The sequence below is a fragment of the Pongo abelii genome, chromosome 19 (genome assembly GCF_028885655.2).
Source record: "Pongo abelii isolate AG06213 chromosome 19, NHGRI_mPonAbe1-v2.0_pri, whole genome shotgun sequence".
Lineage (NCBI taxonomy): Eukaryota > Metazoa > Chordata > Mammalia > Primates > Hominidae > Pongo > Pongo abelii.
The window spans coordinates 84,000,474-84,025,253 of record NC_072004.2 but is presented as its reverse complement, the minus strand read 5'-3'; the positions used below and the strand labels follow the sequence as shown (position 1 = coordinate 84,025,253).

General features: G+C 38.3%; 2 long non-coding RNA genes across 2 annotated transcripts in view; both read right to left on the bottom strand.

Annotated features, from left to right (window-relative positions):
- The window catches only part of LOC103892887 (uncharacterized), a 48,606-nt gene that overhangs the window by 5,808 nt on the left and 18,018 nt on the right, over positions 1–24,780 (bottom strand). Inside the window, exon 3 of the long non-coding RNA XR_657056.3 lies at positions 1,677–1,730. This is a non-coding gene — a long non-coding RNA (uncharacterized LOC103892887). The remainder of the gene's footprint in view (positions 1–1,676; positions 1,731–24,780) is intronic.
- LOC129051425 (uncharacterized) lies at positions 10,066–17,012 on the bottom strand. The gene is made up of 4 exons (XR_008515688.1): positions 16,836–17,012; positions 15,154–15,241; positions 11,376–11,650; positions 10,066–10,224 (listed from the first exon to the last, which is right to left on the bottom strand). It is a non-coding gene; the product is annotated as an uncharacterized LOC129051425 (long non-coding RNA).

The following is a 24,780-nucleotide window of genomic DNA, read 5'->3' as shown; positions in this document are numbered from 1 at the left end:
ATGTATGTAAATTTTACTTCACATTTCAAAAAGTAAAATAATATGAAGAAAGGACATATTTAAGGGGAAAGATGAAGTGTTCTGTTTTATATGTTTTATTCATACTTCGGTGAATAAAGTGGTCTATTGTTTTTACATGTATAGAGAATTGGCCTAAAGGTTATGCCCAGCTCACAAGTTCTATTTGTAGATAATGGTAGCTGGTGAAGAATGTATCTATTCTCTCACAACATTCCTTCCAGGCTGTAGGAAGGAACTATATGTGTTTTCTATGGAATATGGAAATTGTTAGAGTCCAATGGATAGCTGGATATGTAGAAGGAGACATTTTTTTCTGATTGGGTAAACATATGTTTTAATGCCAAAGAGAAGCAGTGTGTAAAAAGATGGAGAATGTAGGGGAATTTGAAGGTCATGCACAGAGATTCCAGAGGACACAGGGTAAGGCTGAGTGGGAGAGAAAGAGGAAGAACCAAGTGAGAGGAACAGTATGTGTAAGAAGGTAGCAGAGCATCTGCAGCCACATGGCAGAGACCAAGGCTGATGGTAAAGTGAGACATGGTGTGATGACCTCGTCTCAAGGTCTCAAACAGAGCTAGGAGGTAAAGCAACTTCATGGCAATGAAGGGGTGAGGCTGCACACTCAATAGTGGCCTAGTGTACAGGCACAGCAGTTTATCCAAAAGTCCTATTCATACAGGCCCTGTCCTTGATCTGGGCATGGGAGCTCCATCAGGATAAGATGTGATCTCTTTCTCAATCATGAGTTCTCTGCCACAATTACCTTGCTGGCCCAATTACCTGGTTTCTACCTGACCCAGGTAGGAACACTGCTTCTTTGAACGATTGGGTTTTCTAATCCTAAAAACTACACTTGTATACTCAGTGTCATTATAAATATGCACCCACACCTGGGATGTTCCTCTGTCTATCCTAATGGATGACTACATCCAAGGAAATATCCAGAAGTTTAAGAGCACCCAAGAAAGCAAACTTACACACAGGTATACCTTCTCTTTAAGTGGCACCTACTTATGGTTTTATCTGATAAATGAAATCACTGCATAGTCATTTGTGAAAAATGTGGAAAATATAAAAAAAGCACAAAGGATAGAATTAAAATCGCCCATTATCTGTACTCCTCTATCAGAAGTAACTACCATATTACCATTTAAAACCTATTTCCAGACTTTTTCCTTCACACAGATAACTTATATATTTTATTTAAATGGATCTATTTGCATAATCATATACTCTGATTGTTTTTCTATGTTAGGAAATATTCTTCTACTAAAATAATGTCAATGGCTGCATGGTACAGATTAATTCTCCAAGTTTTCATTTTTATGAAACAAATTGTGCTTATTACGCCTATAAATAAGTTTTCGCAGAAATTTATTCTTACTTCCTTAAGATGGGTTCCTAGATATGGAATTGATAAATGAAAGCACATGTGCATTCATAAAGCTTTCAAGACATCACCAAATTACTCTGCAGAAACGCTAACATTCCCCCCCATCAGAGGTATAGGAAAGAACCTTATTCCCTGTTCCCAAACCTTCCAATATTAAAGAAGTTCAGCCATACCAAATACACAAAGTGGCTATTTGCATTACAGAGGAAGCAATAAATACTAAGTAGTCAAGGGCACGGACTTTAGAATCAGATGGTCCTACACTTAGATGTGTAGTTCTATCACTTCTTGTGTGAGAGAATTCCACTGGGTTATTCTAAAATAAAAAGAAAAATGCCTTATTAAGGTATAATCACCATACAATCAATTGAACATATTTAAAGTACACAATTTCAACCATAAGAGAGCTGGCATGGCATACTAACATCAGACTAAACAGACTTTAGGATGAAGTGTACGAGTTGATAAGTTTTGACACATGTACACAACTTATGAAACCGTCACCACAATGAAGATTGCGAACACATTCATCTCCCTCAAAAGTTTCCTTTTGGAATTTCTCCTTCCTGGTCTTCTCCAGTTCCAGCCCCAAGCAAGCACAGATCTTTCTGTCACTATAGATGAGTTTATATTGTCTAGAGTTTTGTATAAGCGCCACAAAATAGTATGTACTCTTTTTCACCTTGCTTCTTTCACTCAACGTAGTTTATTTTGAGATTCATTTATGTTGTCACGTATATCAATAGGACACTGGTGACATCAGGGTAGAATTGAGACTGGGAAGGTCAAGTGACTCAATGAACAGCATGTGATCAGGGCCTGGATGTAATATCAGGAGAACTGCAGAAATGAGTGACAGCTCAGCGTACAGTGGTGAGGGGTGGTGGGGACGGGGTAGAGGGCAACACATTCGCAAGCAAAAGACAGGGCTGAAAATCAAGCCTCAGAGCAGGATCTCTTAGGGTGCACGGAATCACGTGAGCTCAGATCCACCCTACATCACCACAAAAAGCAAATCAGAGCAAGTCCCTGGCATCTGTAAGAGTCTTTGCTTGCCAAAGGGGTGATCAATCTAATTCTAATTAGAGAATTAGAATTAGAACTATCTATGGACTTGCCAGGAAAGGCCCTTAACGCTCTGATATCCATTCATTTCTTTTCAAAAATGGAATTCTTTGTAACTGACTGAGTTGAAATCACTGGAGTTATTTGTAGTAACAAGCCCATACACGTCTGGGAATTTTGCTTTATTCTATTACAGCCTATACAATGCTAATAAACATGGATTTTCTTCCAGCCTCCGAGCTACTTTAGAAAAATTAAAAAGACGTATTTCACTGCAAACAGTCCTCTCTGATTGACATGGCAATTCTAAAGCTTTCCCTCGGTCCCCAAAAGTAATTACACCCAGTCAGGGAAAATGAATCTTTGTTTTCTAATTATAGAACAGATGTTTTCCAGAAACAATTACCCCTAAGCCACTAGTAAAAATAATATAACAAATTGATCTTTGATTTGGGAAACAGCTGTGTGATTCTACCAGCAACAAACACTTGTTAGAAGAAAAAAAAAGAGTTGCCATTTATATGAACCAAATGTATTTCACATTTCCTGATTTTCCCGATTTCCTAGAATTCTGAGATTCCAGGAATCAAGAGCAAGAGCCAGTCACTGCTGTTTCTTTGAAAGCAGTGGAAGCCTGGGGGGCACTTTATTTTGGCCAAAGAGGAATTTCATAAGCTCACTCCTGTTGGATCTCAGGACCCTAGGTTCATCTTACCTATTATCTTCCCTGTAAAGGTACTAACGATTTTCTCCAGGGTGGTTCTGACCAGCCATTTACTCAACACTCAACTTCACTGAGCATCTACCATCTCAGGCACAGTGTCACTGGCCTGCTCTAACCCTTTCAGAGGTTCCCCTGTTGCCTGGTAAACTAAGCTAAGCATCAATGCCTCACCTGAGAATTGGAGACCCTCCACAACACAAGTACTCCTAGCACCCTTTCTTTCTTTCTTTTTTTTTTTTTTTTTTTGAGACAGAGTCTTATTCTGTTGCCCGGGCTGGAGTGCAGTGGTGCAATCTCAGCTCATGGAAACCTCTGCCTCCTGGGTGCAAGAGATTCTCATGCCTCAGCCTCCCAAGTAGCTGGGATTACAGGGGTGTGCCACCCCGCCCAGCTAATTTTTGTATTTTTGTATTTTTTAGTAGAGATGGGGTTTCACCATGTTGGCCAGGCTGGTCTCGAACTTCTGACCTCAGGTGATCCACCCGCCTCGGCCCCCCAAAGTGCTGGGATTACAGGCATGAGCCACCATGCCCAGCTGTGCTTCTTGCACCCTTTCCTGTTCTTAGCTTCCACTCCCCTGTGCTCTTCTTACCTCTACTACTTCCCACTTTAAGTTGACGTCCAAGCTAGAGATAGTCACATTTTATGCCAGAAATTTCTTTCTTCAATTAACATATCTTAGGACCAATTGTCCTGCAGGAACATATATAATGTTTGGAGAGATATATATAGTTAAAAGCAAAATTATTCTTACAGATATGTAGCCATCAGTTTCCTCATTTTCACCATAATTTTGTCCAATTACAGAATTTTGTGAACCTAAGGTATACCTACCATACTCTGTTTTATTTTTTCTCAACATTAGCTCTAATGCATTCTTCTAAATTACTATTACAGTTATCATAACCACTGCTTGGTCTCCCTCAGGCATTTTAATACGTCTAGCTTTCCAAAGTTGTTGACTTTTTTAGGCACATTTTTTGTATCAGGCTTAGCACCTACACAAAATAAAAGTCTAGATAATATTATTTCACAATATATAAAAGATTTAAAAATTATAATAACTGTAAATATTAAAATGGCAACACAGTAATCACCACAATCAGAATTTTCAATACTCATAAACAACAGATTGGTATTTGGACTAAACAATAGCGACGTGGAATAGTGAGTATCTTGCTTAGCCAGGAAAAGATGCATCAACGTTTCACCAAAATTCAAACACATTTTATTATTCACTCAGCCCTCCAGCTTGGAAGTTATACAATAAATTGGCTTTTTTTTATTTGAGAAATGAGAATAATTCCAAATTTGTACAGTAAATGAAACTCCATTAATATACCTATGCATCATATTTTCAAATTCCTCTAACTCAGGTTCACGTAAAATGAAACCACTTTGAAATTTTCTCCTTTAAATGTCCTCCCTCCTTCTCCCAACAATTTAGACCTGTCAGAATCTTACCAGTGTTTAAAGCCTAGATGACACAGAATTAATTTGCTTGTTGCTTAAATCCAGTAACATCTGAACTTCTATTACACTACTGTCTTATGTGAATGTGTCTTTTCTTATCTCTTCCTATTCCTCCTCAGACTAGCTATTCCTTACAGACAACTAAAAAGTGTCATACATTTAGAGCCCTTAAACACTTAGCACACAGCACTTGATTGAGGAGGTGTTGAGGAAGTTTGCTGCCAGGTGTAGACCCAACCGTGGGATTGCTGGATCATAGAACAGTTTTGGTTTTAATTTTTAAATTTTAATTTAACACCATACTGTTTTCCATAATGGCTGTACTAATTTGCATTCCCACCAGCAGTATATAAAGGTTCCTTTTTCTCCACATCCTCACCAACACTTGTCATCTTTTCATGTCTTTGATAATAGCCATTCTGACTAAGGTGATAGCTCACCGTAATTTTGATGTGCATTTCCCTAATAATTAGTGATGTTGATCATTTTTTCATACACATGTTGGCCATTTGTATGTCTTCTTTTGAGAAATATCTATTCAGGTATTTTGTCCATTTTTTTAATTGGCTTATTTGGTTTTTTTGTTGTTGAGTTGTTTGAGCCTTTATGTTTTTTCTCTGAGATGGGATCTTGCTCTGTCACCCAGGCTAGAGTGCAGTGGCACCATCATAGCTCACTGTAGCCTCCAACTCCTGGGTTCAACTGATTCTTCGACCTCAGCCTCCCAAATAACTGGAACCACAGGTGCATGCCACTTCACTTGGCTAATGTTTAAATTTTTTGTAGAGATAGGGTCTCACTTTGTTCGCTAGTCTCAAACTCCTGGCTTCAAGGGATCATTCCACCTCAGACTGCCAGAGTGCTGGGATTACAAACATGAGCCACCACACACAGCCTTGGATATTAAACCTTCATCAGATACATAGTTTGCAAATATATTCTTCCATTCTGTAGGTTGTCTCTTTGCTCTGTTGATTGTTTTCCTTCCTGTGCAGAAGCTTCTTAGTTTGATGTAATTCCATTTGTATATATTGGCTTTTGTTGCCCATATTTTTGAGGTTTTATCCAAAAAAAAATCCAAGGGATATGAAATCAGTATATAGAAGAGATATTTGTACCACATGTTTATTGCAGCATTATTCACAATAGCCAAGATATGGAATCAACCTAAATTTCCATCAATGGATGAATGGATGTAGAAACTGTGGTATATATACACAATGGAATATTATATACAGCCATAAACAAGAATGAAATCCTGTCATTTGAGACAACATGGATGAACCCGGAAGACAATATGTTAAGTAAAATAAGCCAGGCACAGAAAGACAAATACCTCATGATCTCATTCATGTAGACTCTAAAACGTTGTTCTCATAGAAGTAGAGAATGTAACAGTGATTAACAGATATAGGGAGAGGAGGGGTGATGGAGAGAGATTGGTCAATGGGTACAAAACTTCAGTTACAAAGGAGAAATAAGTTCTGGTGTTCTATTGCATAGTAGGATGACTAGAGTTAACAATAATGCATTGTATATTTCAAAATAGCTAGAAAAGAGAATTTTGAATGTTCTCATCACAAAGAAATGATAACTGTTTAAGGTGATAGATATGTTAATTACCCTGATTCAATCAACACAATGTATACACCTATTGAAACATCACATTCTACCCCATAATTATATACAATTACTATGTGTCAACCATAAATTGAAAAAATAGAAACAAAAGAAAAATATTGCTTTTCGTTGAATCAAATCTTAAATCAGTGTTAATCACTCGTTGTCTCCAAATGATCTAGCCTCAAAACTGTTTTTTTTTTTTTGGTTCAGTCAGCGATAGTGAAAAATCATATATTTTCTAAGAAATAAGATTTGTCATAGTTTTAGTTTCCTAGGGCTGCCATGCAAAGTACCAAAACCTGGGTGACTTAGAACAACAGAAGTCTATTATCTCAAAGGTCTAATAGCCAGCATCTATAAGGAACTTAAACAAATTTACAAGAAAAAAAAAAAACATTAGAAAGTGGGCAAAGGATATGAACAGATATATCTCAAAAGAAGACACGCATGTTGCCAAGGAGCATATGAAGAAAGGCTTAATATCACTGATCATTAGAGAAACGCAAATCAAAACCACAAGGAGATAGCATCTCACACCAGTCAGAATGGCTATGATTAAAACGTCAAAAAATAACAAATGCTGGCAAGGTTGCAGCAAAAAAGAACACTTACACACTGTTGGTGGGAGTGTAAATTAGTTAAACCGTTGTGGAAAGCAGTATGGTGATTCCTCAAAGAGCTAAACGCAGAACTACCATTCGACCCAGCAATCCCATTACAAGGTATATACACAGAGGAATATAAATCATTCTGGCATAAAGACACATGCACGTGAATGTTCACTGCAGCGTTATTCACAATAACAAAGACATGGAATCAACCTCAATGCCCATCAATGACAGACTGGATAAAGAAAATGTGGTACACAAACACCATGGAATACTATGCAGCCATAAAAAAGAATGAGATCATGGCTTTTGCAGGAACATGGATGGAGCTGGAGGTTATTATCCTTATCAGACTCACGCAGGAACAGAAAACCAAATACCACACATTCTCATTTATAAGTGGGAGCTAAACGATAAGAACTTATGAACACAAAGAAGGGAACAACAGACACTGGGGTCTACTTGAGGGGGGACGGTGGGAGGAGAGAGGAGCAGAAAAGATAACTATTGAGTACTGGGCTTGAGGGGGGAGGATGGGAGGAGGGAGAGGAGCAGAAAAGATAACTATTGGGTATTGGGCTTAATACCTGGATGATGAAATAATCTGGACAACAAATTTCCATGACAAGAGTTTACCTTTGTAACAAACCTTCAAATGCATCTCCAAATCTAAAACAAAAGTTAAAAAAAATTTAAAACACTTTTTCAAAAAAGTAAAGGCAAGAAGAACTGTATTGTCTCCCAGTTCTGGAGGCCAGAAGTCTGAGATCAAGGTGTCAGCAGGCTTGGTGCCTTCTGAGGCTGTGAGGGAGGAAGTGTTCCCTGCCTCTCCCCTCGCTTCTGGCAGCTTGCTGGCAGTCTTGGGTGCACATCGGCTTCTACTGCGTTACCCCTATCCTGCCTTTACCTTCACACGGTGCTCTCCCTGTGTGCCTGAGTGTCCGTGTCCAAATTTCTCCCCCGCTTTTTCTGAGACAGGATCTCACTCTGTTGCCCAGGCTGGAGTGCAGTGGCACAAGCACAACTCATTGCATCCCCCACCTCCCAGTCTCAAGCAATCCACCTGCCTCTGCCTCCCAAGTAGCTGGAACTACAGGTGCCTGCCACAATGCTCAGCTAATTTTTTAATTTTTTTGTAGAGATGGGATTTCACTATGTTGCCCACGCTGGTCTCAAACTCCTGGTTTCAAACTTTTGGTCTCAAACTCCTGGCCTCAACCTATCTTTCCACCTCAAGTGATCCTTCCGCCTTGGCCTCCCAGAGTGCTGGGATTTACAGATGGGAGCCACCACACCCAGTCTTTCTCTTTTTCATTAGGACACCTGTCATATTGGATTAGGGACCCACTCTACTCCAGTATGACATCATCTTAACTAATTACATCTGCAACAACCACCCTGTTTCTAAATAAGGTCACATTCTGAGATGATGGGAGCTAGGACTTCAACAAATGAATTTTTGCAGTGACACAATTAAACCCATAAGAGGCACCCTTCTATAAGAAAGCCAAAGGAAAAACCTGGAATCACTTTCTGGGATGAAAGAAAGGGACTGTGAGCTGGCTTTCAATGAGCACTGAATGCCAATTAAGAGACAATTCCAGGTTCTCCCAGACAAATCATTGAGCCTCTTGGGGTTTTCTGAATGTAACAGAACCTGCCCTATCATCTTCTAACAATTGTTTGGAGTAATATGTGGATTTCACAATGTGAGTGATGCTCAGGAGTAAATTATAACACTCCCTGAGAGAGAAACTATCTCATGAAGGTACTTCCCTATGCTCGATGCCCAACCAGGGTACTTAGTTCGACATATTAGTTGAATACATGAATGAATAAACCAACTACCAAGAAACGTGCTGACAACTGATCCAGATGTGAATACTCCAAATAAGTAATACATTGTAGCCAGAAAAGTCATCAATTGCATCCCTGTGATATTTTGAGAAGAGAGGAGAAGGAAAGCATGATGTTTATACAACCTACCACCCCTGCCATCACATAACAAACACAGAGCCCCCGGCAAAAGGAAAAGAAACAGTTACTCCATCTGTCTGAACTTTCCTTAAACATTACGTTTTATAATGCTTCTCAATGACTTAGCAGATTTCACCATCTTTCATACTTTAAACTATCTTAGGGTTTTTGTTAGTCACAAGTATATTTCATGAAGCAGCCATTTGAAAATGTGTGTTTCTCATGTTATCTTTTTCTTTTAAACACCTGTGAAGATTAATTACCATACATGTGGTACAACAGCCTCCTTTCTTCACTTAGTATCATTTCTTGAAATTATTTTCTTATCCACACATATAGGGCTACCTTTTCATTTTCAGTAGTTGTGTAGCATTTCAGTGAATGAATGTACCACAATTCATTTAACAGATGTCCTATCAGTGAATATTTATGTTAGTTCTCAATATAATCAATATCCTCAAATATTTTTCCTTGCAGTCTTGTCAAATAATTTCTGCAGTTATAACTGAGAACTGTTATTTATTTATTTATTTTGAGACAGAGTTTCATTCTTGTTGCCCAGGCTGGAGTGCAACGGCGCGGTCTCGGCTCACTGCAACCTCTGCCTCCCAAGTTCAAGCGATTCTCCTGCCTCAGCCTCCCAAGTAGGTGGGATTAAAGGCACTTGCCACCCTGCCCATATAATTTTTTTGTATTTTTAGTAGAGATGGGGTTTCACCATATTGGCCAGGCTGGTCTCGAACTCCTGACCTCAGGAGATCCGCCCACCTTGGCCTCCCCAAGTGCTGAGATTATAGGCATGAGCCACCTTGCCCAGCCAAGAAGTGTAATTTAATGTAAACTGGGAGTGAATTGTTTGGCCAAATTTTATTACTAGATTCCCATTCATTCTTTCCACAAATATTTAGTGACCATGGAATATGAGCTATGTATTGTTCTACAGTGTTGAATGTGGTAGGCACTGATTCTGCCTTCATGAGCAGATATCTGAGTAGGGAAGACAAAAAAATAGAACAGTAAATGTATAAATAAGCAAGATAATTTTCCAGAACAGTAGGGCTTTTGAGTAAATAAATGGGGCAGTTTGATAAAGATCAACTAGTAGGTAGGAGGAGGAGGACTGTATCGATCAGGGTTTAACCAAGAAAGCAGAACCAGTAGGAGATGTATATTAAGAGATTTATTGCATGAAATTGACTTACTCAGTTGTGGGACCTGCCTAGGTAACTTCAAAATCCACAGGGCAGGCTGGCACTTTAGGAATGGATTGAAGCTGCTGTTCACAGGTGGAATTTCCTCTTCTTCAGGGAAGCCTTGGTTCCGCTTTTAAGTCCCTTCAACTGATTGAAAAAGGCCCACTGAGATGATCTAGGATAATCATCCTTTTTTCAAGTCAACTGATTATGGACTTAAATCACATCTACAAAAGATCTTCACAGCAAAGCCTAGACTCGTGTTTGTTTGTTTGTTTGTTTGTTTGTTTGAGAACTGGAGACTGTAGTTTAGCCAAGTTGACACATCAAAAAAACCATCACAGTGTTCCAGATGGGATGGTCAAAAAAAAGTGACATTGAACAAAAAGTTGAAGAATGAGAGAAGGCAGGCAGAGGGAGAAACAAGTACACAGGCCCTGAGATAGGAAAGAGCATGACATGCTTAAAGCACTGCAGGGAGGCCAACGTGCCTGGACTATTACAAACTAGGAGGAAAGAAGCGAAAAAATAAGTGGGAGATATCATGTCATGTGGGCATTTTAAGTCACAAAAACGTGCAGATTTTATTCTAACTAATATAGGAAGACATTATAAGTTTTAACCAGCAGAGCAACATAATAGATGTAAGTTTTAAAAGATAAACATCCTTTTGCTGTGCAGGAAGACCAGTTAGAAGAATGTCCAGGTGAGAGTGGATTGTGGTTTCACTGGGAGGTTGGCAGTAGGGAAGGAGAAAATTGGATAGGTTTGAGAAATACTTGGGGTAAACCAAGGCAGACACCGCTACTTAACTATTGGTATTCATTCTCCCCTTTTTACCTACCCACCACATCCCCATCTTCATATTCAATATTCAAGATAGAATATTCCCTACTGCAATATTCATTATCCCCAGCTATCCGTGCTGCTGGACTCAACAGTGGAGATGTAAATGGAAGTTGCTAGACAGGCTTCCGGAAGAGCTCTTGTTAAGAATGGACTCAACTGGCTTGAGTTTTTATCCTTTTGCCCTCCCCACTTCTTCCTGCCTTAAATAGGAATGCAATTTTGGGTACAGCAATCATTTTGCAACTGTGAAAACAAAAGCAGCACAACTTATGTGCATGCATTTGCATGTATATTTGTGCTGAGACAAGGGTGGTTATGGGCATATGCATTGGCACTGAAAAATGAGATGCTTTATAAATGAACTAATTGCTGGGTCTGGACTTGAGTTATCACAAGTAAAGATTCCAGAAGTCACTTCTCCTCTCTTGACAAATAGAGCACCCATTTACCTTTTTTCAGGAAGACACAATGAGGCCTTGATGTACAGATGGCTGGTTAAAATACTATGACTCCCTTCATTATGTTCATAACTCCTTTGCTGCATTTGCATCTCTAAAAATCCAGATCAGAATAAACAACCTCCCAGTGTTTTCTCAACTTGTGGCTCGGGAATCTGTTAATAATTTCCAGAATAGACGGTAGAAAAAGAAGCAATGGTTCATTCTAGGTCAGCTTCCACAACAATTGACTGATGTTAGCATCAGAATCTTTCCGCGGATGGTGCCTTTAGAAGACAGAGAAGTGTGTGGGTGTAACGGCATAATCTCCATTCATTCTGAAAGACACTCAACAGTGATGTCTATAATCTGGTGCTTTTGGATTTTCCTTTTTCTTTTTGGGGGGAGGCCTTGCTGATTCATTTAGTTAGGAAGACACCTCCAGCTTGTTGCTATTTATTATTGTTGTTATTTATTGAAATAATTTGTTGTTATTTATTGAAATAAATGTCAAAATGGCCTTGGAAATGACAGGACTGAAGGGTTTATTTGTAGCATCCTTTGTTATTAAAATAGCAACAGTGGCCCTAAAGAATCACTTGCTATACCAGTTTTTTTTTCCTCACAGCTCTGGTTGCCCAATTGCTGTCTTATTTACAAATAATAGAGTAGGCTGCAGGAAGAGCAAAGGCCCGATTTTTTTTAAGTGCAAATTCTAGGGCTAAATCTCACACCAATAAATCAGAAACTTTAGGGATGAAACGTAGGAACCCTATGTGATTCCTATCTGCGTGTGACTCTAATATTATTAGAATAAACTATGTCTCCTTCTCACTCCTAAGAATCCTTAATATTATGATTTCTCCTGGAAGCAAAGGAGAACAAGGCATAAAGAATATTCCGAAAGCAAAGTCTGTTGAAATTGGCTAGTTTGTAGCTCCATGTAAAACCCTATAGGGTTGGGGAATATGTGAAACAGAAAAAACTACCAGACCTGCCCTCATTTGCTGGGAAATGAAGTCTATTTATATGGTAAACTGTTGCAGGAGCAACCCAGGGTAACACGCATTGTGAGAAAGAAAACCAGCCATAATGCTGAAGGTACGAAATCAAAAGAATAATCTGAGTTGGGTGGGAACCGCTTCTTGCAAGAAAATTAGTTTGGTTTTGATATTGGGAAATTGCACATCTCCATAAGAAATATTGATTTGGAGTTAGTCGCATGTTAGAATTAATTCTTTTCATCCCAGAAACAGAAGCATGAATATGAGGGCATATAGCATATGTGTAGCATTTTTGAAGGGGAGGATAAAAAGAATCAGTATTTACTAAACTGTGTTGTGGCTTTCCATTTAAAAAAAGAGGTTAGATTCCTCCTTCATACCACTTACAAAAATGAATTCTAGATGTATTAAATACCTAAAGATAAAGCACAAGACTATAAAAGCATTAGAAAATATTTTTATAATTCTAAAGCTAAGCCTTTCTGGGCAAGACATAAAACGGAAAAGGTAAAAATGAGAAGATTTGACATATTTGGCTACACAAAAATAAAAAAAATCTGCACTACAAAAGATACCACAAAGTTAAAACAAACCAATAATAGGCTGGGAGAAATATTTGCAGCAAATATGATAGATAAAGTAATAATATCTAGACTACAGAGTTATTGCCAATCAATAAGAAATGGGCAAACATCTCAACAGAAAACAAAATGAGGTAAAGAAAACAAATTACCCAAAAAGAAGCAAACCATGAGCAAACATGAAAATATGCTCACCCTTTTTAAACTCTAAAGAGACAAAAATCATTGTAGCAAATATTTTTCTTTTCCTTCAACTTTTACTTTAAGTTCTGGGGTACATGTGCGGGATGTGCAGGTTTGTTATATAGATAAACGTGTGCCATGGTGATTTGCTGCAAGATCAACCCATCACCCAGCTATCAAGGACAGCATCCATTAGCTATTCTTCCTGATGTCTAGCAAATATTTAACAAGTACTGATAATATCCCATGTCAGCAATAAGGGAGGATAAGGAGCACTTTCGTACACTGCTGATATGTTTGGAAACACCTAAATACAGTCATATGCTACGTAATGATGTTTTGTTCAATGACAGACTGCATATATGAAGGTGATCCCATAAGATTATAATACCTTATTTTTATTGTACTTTTTCAATATTTAGATATGTTTAGAAATACAGATACTTACCATTGTGTTACAATTACCTACAGCATGCCGTATAGTAACATGCTGTACAGGTTTGTAGCCTAGGAGTAATTTGCTACACCATATAGCCTAGGTGTGTAGGAGGTTATACCATCTAGGTTGGTGTAAGCGCACTCTATAATGTTTACACAATGACAAAATCTCCTAACAACGCATTTTTCAGAACGTGTCTCCTTTGTTAAGCGACACATGACTACATAACTTAAAGCAAGTAGAGGTCATGCAGGCTTTCCATTCTGAACTAGGGTTTATATACAGTTCAACCATTTGGAACCTTATAAGCACCTCTCCTCAACTGTTTACATCACTCTAAATTTTGCTCACCTTTACCAATAGTAATTCAGATACAAGCTTATCTTCCATTAAAACATATTAAAATTCCACTAGAAAGTAAGTTCCATGTGAGTGGTGATTTTTTTTTTTTTTTTTTTTTTTTTTTTTTTGACAGAGTCTCACTCTCTCACCCAGGCTGGACTGCAGTAGCATGACAATGGCTCACAGCAGCTTTGACCTCCTGGGCTCAGTATCCTCCCACCTCAGCCTCCTATATAGCTGGGACTACAGGCACTCACCACCATGCCTGGCTAATTTTTGTATTTTTTATAGATACAGGGTTTTGCCATGTTGCCTAAGCTGGTCTCAAACTCCTGGACTCAAGTGATCCACCTGTCTCAAACTGCCAGAGTCCTGAGATTACAGGCATGAGCCACCACGCCCAGCCGAGTGATGATTTTTTAAAAATTGATTCTTATTACCGTATTTCTACTTCCTAGAGCAGCACAAGATACACGGTAGAGGTTTAATAGTTTTTAACAGAACAGAATGAATGAACTCAGCTGTCCAAGCTGTGAAGACCTAGTTCCAGGGATAGAGTTTCTGGCTATGATATGCCTCTGGCTAACGTAGGCAGAAAGGAAATTATTAAAAAGGTAACAGAGAGCTCTAAGTCTGTGAGGAGGAGGAAGAACCTGGATTGGGAATGGCAGGAACCAAGAGAGACTGAGAAGTGGGAAGAGAGACAAGGTCATGCCCCAGGAACGATGTTAGATGCTGCCTCTGGATCCACCAGTTCACACCCAGCTGCCATTGACACACCCTCAGTGCCACCTCTATGCACGGAATCGTTTTTCATCTTCCTGTACCTTTGCACTCCTCTCACTAGGCTTAAAGCATCGTGTGGCTGAGCTTATATCCTCTTCCCCTGTCCTGGCTTCTGTGGAGTGGAGAGAAGGAATATTTGGCTCATCTCCTAATAATAAGCGTATTGGCCTTTGGAGAAAGGAAGGCTACATACAGCCTGCGAATGTCCACCATAATTACACTACAATCATAAATTTTGCCTGTCCTTACATTTATGGGTGTAAAACAACAGGCAGCAGTGTGGAAAATGCTTATACTGTCGTGTTACGTTTTTTAAAAGCATGTTACAAAATTAAATAGATATTTGACAACACCTCTGAATGAAACAGATGCATAAGAAAAAGGATGGGGAAAAAAATGTACCAAATTCCAAACACAGATCGCGCTAAGATTATAGGTTTATGGGTGATACTTACTTTCTTCTCTTTTTCACAGAAATAATGAATTTTTAAATGCATAAATTCTGTTCAATGGCAGGGCCCACTTCTTTCATCTCAGAAATGCCTGTGTATGAGACAAGGTGGAAGGGAAGCTAGAGTGTGTTGATCTTTGGAAGACTGACAAGACTAAAATTCGCCACTTGCTTTTTTTTTTCCCACAATTAAAGTAATTTAATACATCTTTTTTTTTTTTTACAAAGTTTGTTTCCAGAAGAAATTTTGATGTCAGTAAATCTTCACAATTCCTCCTGTACATTTTAACATTCATGGACTTGTAATGATGATGGTAAAGGCTAGTAGCCTAATAGATATATTTAATCTCATAGTACACAATTAAATAACAGGGGTTAAACAGCAAGCACGCTGCCTGGCCTCAGATCAGAGAGGAGAAGAATCAAAATCTCTTGTTTCCAAATCCCTCTCTCATCAACCTACCATAACTCAGAGATTTTTCAGGGCTGTGGCTGGAGGCAGGGTTTTCCTCCTGACCAGAAAAATGGGAAGACAAATTATAAGAAAGCACAGGAAAAACAAATAAATGAGGAATGAGATTCTTATTAGATGACTTCTTGCAGAGAGAGATCAGCAAGGCAGCGTGCCCTCATAATTCAGGCTGCTGCCAGCTTAGACATTTCTTGTCCTCATCAGCTCTGTGGAAAGGTCCTGGTCTTGGGAGTTAAATAAACCTGGGGAGGAAAGCCGTTTGACCTTGGGCAAGTTACTTGACCCCACTGACTCTCAGTTTCCTCATTGGAAAAGGAGGGTAGTTATATCTCTTAGTATTATTTATATTTTTTTTGTTATAAGTATCAGAACTTCACTCAAGCCAACTTTAGCAAAAAATAAATAAATAAATAAATAAATAAAGGGTGATTTATTATAAGGCAGCTGGAGTGTCTCGTGGAACTGAAGAACAACAGGAACCAGGAACAGGAAAGCCCTCAGGAGAGCAGGAAGAATGATTTCTCCTTATTCTTTTCTTCTTCTCTCTCTCTCCAGTGTTTTCATTCCTCTTGGGAGGATCCTACCTTCCCACACCCCCCAGATTGGCTTCTCAGCTACTCATGGCGGGGCAGTGGGTGGTAGAGAGGATACCGGTATAAATTTGGCTGTGAAGGTCATTATTTTAAAATACTTGTTTGGGGACTCATATTGATGACACAAAGCTTCTTCACAATTGTTGCTCATGTCGAGTGAATTACTACAAATCATACAGCTTCTGCAGCCTGTGTTTGCTGGAACAAAAAGCCTGCCTCTACTTCAAGTGCCCAGAAAAGCCACACCATGTTCTTTGTTGCATCCAATTAAACTGCTGGCCTAGAAATGAATTTGCCTGCCTCTTCTGGAAGCTGCTTTGTCCAGCCACAAGCTTGTTTTGTTGGCTTATAAAATTCAACAGCTGGTAAGGAATGGGGGTTGTGGATGGGAAAGCCTATTATTATTTCGTTGGGTTTTTTAAACTTTCACAGCAGTGGGAAAAAATGTTCGTGACAAGTACTACTGTTTTGTGAATTTGTCTATCCCTTTGTTTATGTGCATGATTAGAAAAAGGACGGGGGCAGGGCGTGAGGGTAGCAGGGTTAAGGGGAGAAAGGGAGAAAGAAAGCGTGAGAGATAGAAGAGCCCGAAAAACACAACAGGTATAATTTTAGTCTTACCACTACTGACAAATTCTATCCTCTGAGTTAGGATAAAAATCAATGGAATACAAAAATCTCACTTTTAATAACTGTAAAGAAGAAGGTTATTATGCCATCAAAGGATTAACGGATACAGCTTCCGTCAATAGAGAGGCTGGCATTTTCCAAGCTCACTCCTGGAAGAGATACTCTGATTGGGCCGGCTTGAGCAAGCTGCCCCTTTTTAAGCCAATCATTGGTGACCCGGGGTGAGGTCACATCATACAAAATGGCTTCCAGGGATCCACTATTCTTGATAAGGGCACAAAGACAGGATCATGGGATGCTGGGGCTATACCTCAAAAAATACCCACTACACAATCTCAAGAGGTGATGCAAAGACTAGTGTATGTTAAAATCCAAGCATTGTGTTCAAGACAAAAGCAAAACAAATGTCTATTTCCTTTCCTGAAGCATAAATCTGTTTCCTGGTTGTTCAGATTGAGGTACCCATTCCGGTTACTCTTTGCTCTGCTGATGTCTATGCCAGAGACATGGTAAATTGATAAATGTTTCCAATAATCTGAAGAACCTGTTTCCTGAAGGAGGCGATTAACTGCCACAAGTATCTTTCATTTATCTTTTTGTTGCAAGAAAAATCTCAGTCTTGATAATATACTAGGTCTACGTAGAAGCAAAGCACAATCTCACAGATTACTTTGTTAATCCTCACAGTAGTCCTGCAGAAAGACAGATATTATTATCCTCATTTTGCAAACTTGTTCACTGAGCTCAGAGAGGTTAAATAACTTGTTCACGGTGACCTGGGTTACGGATGCAATTTAAATTAAATCATCTAATCCCTAGCTCAATGTCATCTTCATTGTACAAGGCGACGTCTTTTATTTCAGTAGAATTCGGTGCTTGAAGCAAGGCTTGGAAAGATTGGTTCATTCTATGACTGTCAAGCACAAAGTAGGCTTGAAAAGGCACAGTAAAAATACAGTATTATAATTATTAAAATAAGACTTGAAGGGGTCTGGATAAGGAAAATACAGATTTTTAAATGTTTTCTTCATTATTTTGTATATTTTCTAATTTTTAAAAAATGATCAGGCATTACTTTTTAATTTTCTAACTAAAGGTTTAAAAATTACTTTTAAAACACACAATGCATGAATGTGTTCTTGTAACAATTCTAAAATTTAGAATTATAAAGTACTGTAATCTTAAAGTCCCTTTTCAGTTTCCTTTCCCCCAATCTCATTTATTTCCCCATAAATCACCCATTAAAATCAGAGTGTATGTATATCCTTTTGGACTCCATATGCAAGTATATGCACATATATATTGAGAGCTACCATTTCTATTCAAGTGATACCATATTATCAAATGTATTATTCTGTAACTTGCCTTTTACATTTAAGAATATAACTTGGAGAACTTTCTAGGTCATCATAAATCTCATTTATAAAAGGTGATGTTATGCTTTATCATATGACTTTTCCATAATTTCTTTCATCAGTCCATTGATGATGGAAATTTAAGATATTTCTAAATTGTTTTTGCCATTACAAACAACTCAGAAATAAACATTTTTTGTACTTGCATCTTTATAGTACCAGCACTAGTATTTTCTGAGAATAGATTCTTAGGAATGGAATTTCTGATTCCAGGTATATGGGCATTTATTTGTCATGCATCACTTAATGACAGAGATGCATTCAAAAAATGCATCATCAGGTGATTTTGTTATTGTGTGAACATCCAAGAGTGCACTTATACAAACCTAGATGGTATAACCTACTGCACACCTAAACTACATGATATGGCCAATTGCTCCTAGGCTACAAACCTGTACAGCATGTTACTGTACTGACTATTGTAGGCAATTGTAACACAATGCTAAGTATTTGTGTATCTAAACATAGAAAAGGTACAGTAAAATTACAGTATTATAATCTAATGGGACCACTGTCATATATGTGATCCTTCATTGACAAAAATATTGTTATGCAACATGGGACTGTGTGTGCCTCTCCCTGAGATTATAGCTATGTCAGAACAGGCTCATAATGATCTTATTAATGAATGCAAATTAAAAGAAAGTGGACAGTCAATTTCTCTGTACCCTAGCCCAATCTACAGATCTTAGAACTGTGTAAGGCTTCACATCAATAGAAAACCAAACCCATGCCCAGTTCTTAGTGAGGAACACATTGGCTTTCAAGAGAGGAAAACTAGGTAGCTTGGAAATGGTTCAATCATTCATCTCAAGATCTAGTCATTATTACTCAAACTGCCAATCCCTATAATTCTCTAGGGAGAACTGAACTGCCTCAGGTGTGGGTGAATGAATAAATGGTAAAAGGAAAGATGAATAGAAGAATAGATGAATGGAGGGAGGGATGAATGGATGGATGGATGGATGGATGGATGGTTGGGTGGTAGGCAGATGGATGAATAGGTGAATGGATGTAAGATTACAAAGGCTAGAACTAATAGCAATACCTTTCATGAAACTTACATTTTTATTTCTAAAGAATTTGGGGTGCTCACTTTTCTCATTTAATCTTAACTTTTTTTATTGTGAAACATAAAGCACAGAGGGAAAAGTGAAAAAGAAATTCACAGCCACCATAAAGCATACACCCATATAACAACCATCAAGTTCAAGAAACAGAACTTTCCAAGACTCTAGCACCTCTTTGCTTACCTCTTCCTAATCACAACCCCATCCTTCCCCCGCAAGGGACCATCCACCTTTTATGGTAATAACTTACTTGCCTTTTTATGTCATTTTTACCTACTATTTGTTCATCCTTAAAATCTATAGTTTTATTCAGTCTATACTGTTCTTTACATAAGTGGAATCCTAGAGTATGTCATCATCCTTGTGAATAGCTTACTTCACTCCACATCATATTTGTGAGATTCATCCACATTTTTTTGAAACAGGGTCTCATTCTATCACCCAGGCTGAAGTACAGTGGCATGATCAGAGCTCACTGCAACCTCCACCTCCTGGGCTCAAATGATCCTCCTGCCTCAGCCTCCTAAGTAGCTGGGACTACAGACATGTACCACCACATCCAGCTAATTTTTAAAATTTGTTTGTAAAGACAGAATCTCACTCTGTTGCCCAGGCCGGTCTCAAATTTCTGGGCTCAAGCAGTTCTGTCTTAGCGTCCCAAAGTGCTGGAATTTACAGGTGAGTGCCACCACACCCAGCTGATCCCCATTTTTTATGTAGCTATAATTTATTAATTTTTATTGCAATAGATACTTTTATTGTATGCTATATTGCAATGCATTTATCCATGCTGTGGTTGATGGATATTTGTATTGTTTTCTCTTCAGGGTTGTCATGAATGATACTGCTCTGAAATTATTGTATATAACTGCATGCACTTATTTATGTTAGCTATATATCTAGGAGAGAAATTCCTGGGTCACAGTGTATATGAATCTTCAGCTTCAGTAAAAACTACCAAACCATTTTCCAAAGTGACTGTAACCAATTTATCCTGTAGCCAGCAGTGTGTAAGAGTTCCAGTTACCCAAGTTCCTCCTCGCTGCTTGATTTTAATGTTAGCCATTCTGGTGGGTGTGTACGGTTACCTCACGGTGTTTTTAACATTCGTTTCCCTTCAGGGTAATGAAGTTGAGCCTTTTCATAAGTTTATTGGCCATCTGTATATCCTCCTTTTGAAGTGCATCTTCAGATCGTGTTCATTTTTCAACTAGTCTACCTGGTTTTATCCATTTATTTCAATCAGGTTTTTATGTACTCTTATTTTGGTATAAAGTTATGATGGGAATGCACTGGGAGAATGATCCACCTTTCATCATTCTCTGGAGGAATTTGTGGAAGAGTAGCACTTTTTTCTTAAATTTTTTGGTATAATTTGCTAGTGAAGCCACGTTGGCCTACAGCTTCCTTAGAATGAAGATTTTTAATTATGGATCAATGTCTTCACTAAGAGCATTCAGGTTGTCTATTTTTTCTTGTGTTAGTTTGAGTAAGTTGCTTTATCAAGAGATTTTGTTTTTTTATCTAAACAATGAAATTTATTTGAGCTTGTATCAGTTTGCTAGGGCTACTGTAACAAAATACCACAGACTAGGTGGCTTAAACAACAGAAATTTTCTCTGAGTCTGTGGCTTTCCTCTTCAGGTTCTGGAGCCTGGAAGTCCAAGATCAAGGGGTTGGCAGGTTTTATTTCTCCTGAGGTCTCTCTCTTTGACTTGCAGAGGGCTGCCTTTTTTTTTTTTTTTTTTTTCTGGAGATTGAGTCTCACTCTATTGCCCAGGCTGGAATGCAGTGGTGCGATCTCAGCTCACTGCAATCTCCGCCTCCCAGGTTCAAGGGCTTCTCCTGCCTCAGCCTCCCAAGTAGCTGGGATTACAGGCACCTGCCACCATGCCTGGCTAATTTTTGTATTTTTAGTACAGACAGGGTTTCATCATGTTGGTCAGGATAGTCTTGAACTCCTGACCTCAAATGATCTGCCTGTCTTGGCCTCCCAGAGTGCTAGGATTACAGGTATGAACCACTGCACCCAGCCACGATGCCTTCTTATTATGTCTTCACATGGCCTGGTCCCTGTGCACACATTCTTAGTTGCTCTTTCTCCTCTCATAAGGACACCAGCCATATGGGATTAGGGCCCCATTCCTACAACCTCATTTAGCCTTAATTACCTCTTAAAAGTTCGTATTTCCAAATACGGTCACATTCAAGGTTAGGACCTCAACACGCAAATTTGGGGGTAGGGAATACAATTCACTTTATAACAGCATTTATAAAATCCTCTTATCTTTTTAATGTCTGGGGGATTAGTGTTGCTATCTTCCTTTTCATTTTAGGTAACCATTTGTGCCTACTTTCTTTGTCTTCTTTTAAAATCATTTTGACATCTTTTTAATGTCTGAAAGGTCTGTGGTGGTGTCTCTATTTTTATTTCAAACATTAGTCTTTTGTGCATTCTTTATTTTTTAAAAAATTAATCTTATGAGAAGTTTATCAATTATTTTAGTATTTTCAAAAGGCCAAATTTTAGCTTTGATGTTTGCTTTCTACTTCATTATTGTCTGTTGCAATATTTATTTCTTTTCTTCTGCCTCCTTGAAGTTTACTTGGCCATTTTCTTCCCAACTTATTGGAGTGGATGCTGGGTGTATGAATTCATTTTCACACTGCTATAAAGAACTATCCAAGACTGGCTAATTTATAAACAAAAGGGGTTTAATTGATTCACATTCCACATGGCTGAGGAGGCCTCAGGAAACTTACAATTATGGCAGAAGGGGAAGCAAGGCATGTCTTACATGGTGGCAAGAGAGAGAGAAAGAGAAGGGGGAAGTGCTAGACACTTATCAAACAACCAGATCTCATGAGAACTCACTCACTATATGAGGACAACATGGGGGAAACCACACACATGTTCCAATCACCTCCAACCAAGTCCCTCCCTAGACATGTGGGGATTACAATTCAAGATGAGATTTGGGTGGGGACACAGAGCCAAACTGTATCACTTGGCTAATTAATTTTCAACACTTCTTTTTCTTTTTCAATATATGTACTTAAGGCATTTCCCCCTAAGTACTTGTTTAACAGGAAGTTTTGACATCTAATATTTTTAATATCATTCAATTCAATTTTTTTTCAGTTTCCATTATAATTGACTGTGCCTCACAGTTTATTTAGAAGTGTATTTCTTAATATTTTTATTGATTTTTTTTAAATCAATTTAATTTAGGTTCAAATTTACATACAATATATTATATGCATTTATACATATTAATACAGTTTTGTGAGTTTTGAAAAACATAAACATTTGTGTAACCATGACCACAATTAATATACTGAACATATTTTCACTCCAAAAAAAGTTCTCCAACTCTACCTTTAACCACAACCACTAAACTGCTTTCTGTCACTGCAAACTAGTTTTGTTTGCTATACAATTTTGTATAGATAGAATCATATATTATTTACTCTACCCTCTCTCATCATCGTAATGATTTTGAGACATAGCCATGATGTTGCATGTATCAGTAGCTTTTTGCTTTTTATTGCTGAAGAAGTGTTCCATTGAGTGAATATATCACGGTGTGTTTATCCATTCACTGTTTGATGAATATCTGAATTGTCTCCAGTTTTTTGTTATTACAAATAAAACTACGATAAACATTTATATATAATTCTTTTGTAGACATGTGTTTTCATTTCTTATGTACAACATAGTAATGAAATTTCTGAATCATACAGTGAATGTGTAAACTTCATAAGAAATTGCCCAATTTTTTCTAAAGTGGTTCTACAACTTTAGAACCACTTTGCAGTTCTACAGTTCTCAGCAGTAATAAACGAGGTTCTAGTTTTTCTTTTCCTTTTCTTTTTTTTTGAGATGGAGTTTTGCTCTTGTTGCCCAGGCTGGAGTGCAATGGTGCAATCTCAGCTCACTGCAACCTCTGCCTCTTGGGTTCAAGCGATTCTCCTGCCTCAGCCTCTGGTTGGGGTTCAATCAGGCTGGTGGGAAAAATACTAGAGATAGTGTAGAGATAGACACACATCTTCTTGGAAGGCCGAGAAGTTTGCATAACTTCTATAATAGATTTGGCTGAAGGTGGCCTGGTCCCTTTATCTTTAGTTAAACAAAATTAAAGTAGTAACAAAGGAAGGCAGAGTAGTTTACCTAGCTAGCTTGTTTACTCATATGATCTTAAGACTAACCTTTATTGAACCAAGGTACTTAACTGCTTTTTACTCAGGAAGTCCACAATGTCAATTACCCTTTAATGGTGTTAACTCAAGCCTTTATTAATTAATCTTACCAAATAAATGCGAGTCTCACTAGCTGATCAGGGCCAAGTCACGACTGTTTACAGGACTCAGCAGGGAGTCTGTAAGCAGCTGAGACACACTCAGCTGAACAGGCAAAGCAGAATGTCTGTGTGTCAGTGTACATTATTCATCCGTCGCCGGGTCAGGGGTCTGCAACAGACAGACCCCCCCCCCACCCCGGAACTGGCGCCCCCATGAGAGGTGCACTGCCACAGTTGGTGCTCCGTGTGGGAAACTGTGATGAGCACTGCCACAGCCTCAAGTACCTGGGATTACAGGCATGTGCCACCATGCTGGGCCAGTTTTTTGTACTTAGTAGAGACAGGGTTTCACCATGTTGGTCAGGCTGGTCTCCAACTGCTGACCTCAGGTGATCCATACACCTCAGCCTCCCAAAGTGCTGGGATTACAGGTGTGAGCCAGAACTCTCAGCCTGGTTATAGTTTTTCTACATCCTCACCAACACAGGCTGCTGCTAACCTTTTACATTTTGACCATCTTAGTGGTTGTAATTTGTATTTATCTTATGACTAATAATGTTCAGCATCATTCCATGCGCTTCTTGGCCATTAAGATATCTTTTGTGAAGTATGCATTCAAATCTTTTGCTCATTTTTTATTGAGTTTTTGTTATCCTCTTACCATTCAGCTGCAAGAGTTATTTATACATTCTGGACACAAATCATTTGTCATATATGTGTATTGAAAATATTTTATCTGAGTCTGTGGCTTGCTTCTTTGATTCTTAACAGTGTCTTTTCGAAAAGCAAAGTTTTAAATTCAATGAAGTCCAATTATTATGACTAATTTTTATGATTAGTGCCTTTTTGTGATCTGTGTAAGAAATCTTTTCTTCTCCAAAGGTCTTGAAGACTTTTCTCCTCTGTTTTTTTCTAAATTTTTTATGTTACCTTTTTCATTTAGATCTAAAATCTATTTTGAGTTCATTTTTATGTATAACGTACAGGTTGAAGTTCACTTTTTGCATATAGATGCCTAGTTACTCCAGGACCATTTGTTGTTACTGATTTTCAACTTTATTAAATGTGTTTAGAAATCAAACACTATATGATTTGCATCATGAAATCTGGTGAGACTTCCTTTATGTTTCAGCATATAGCCAATTTTTAT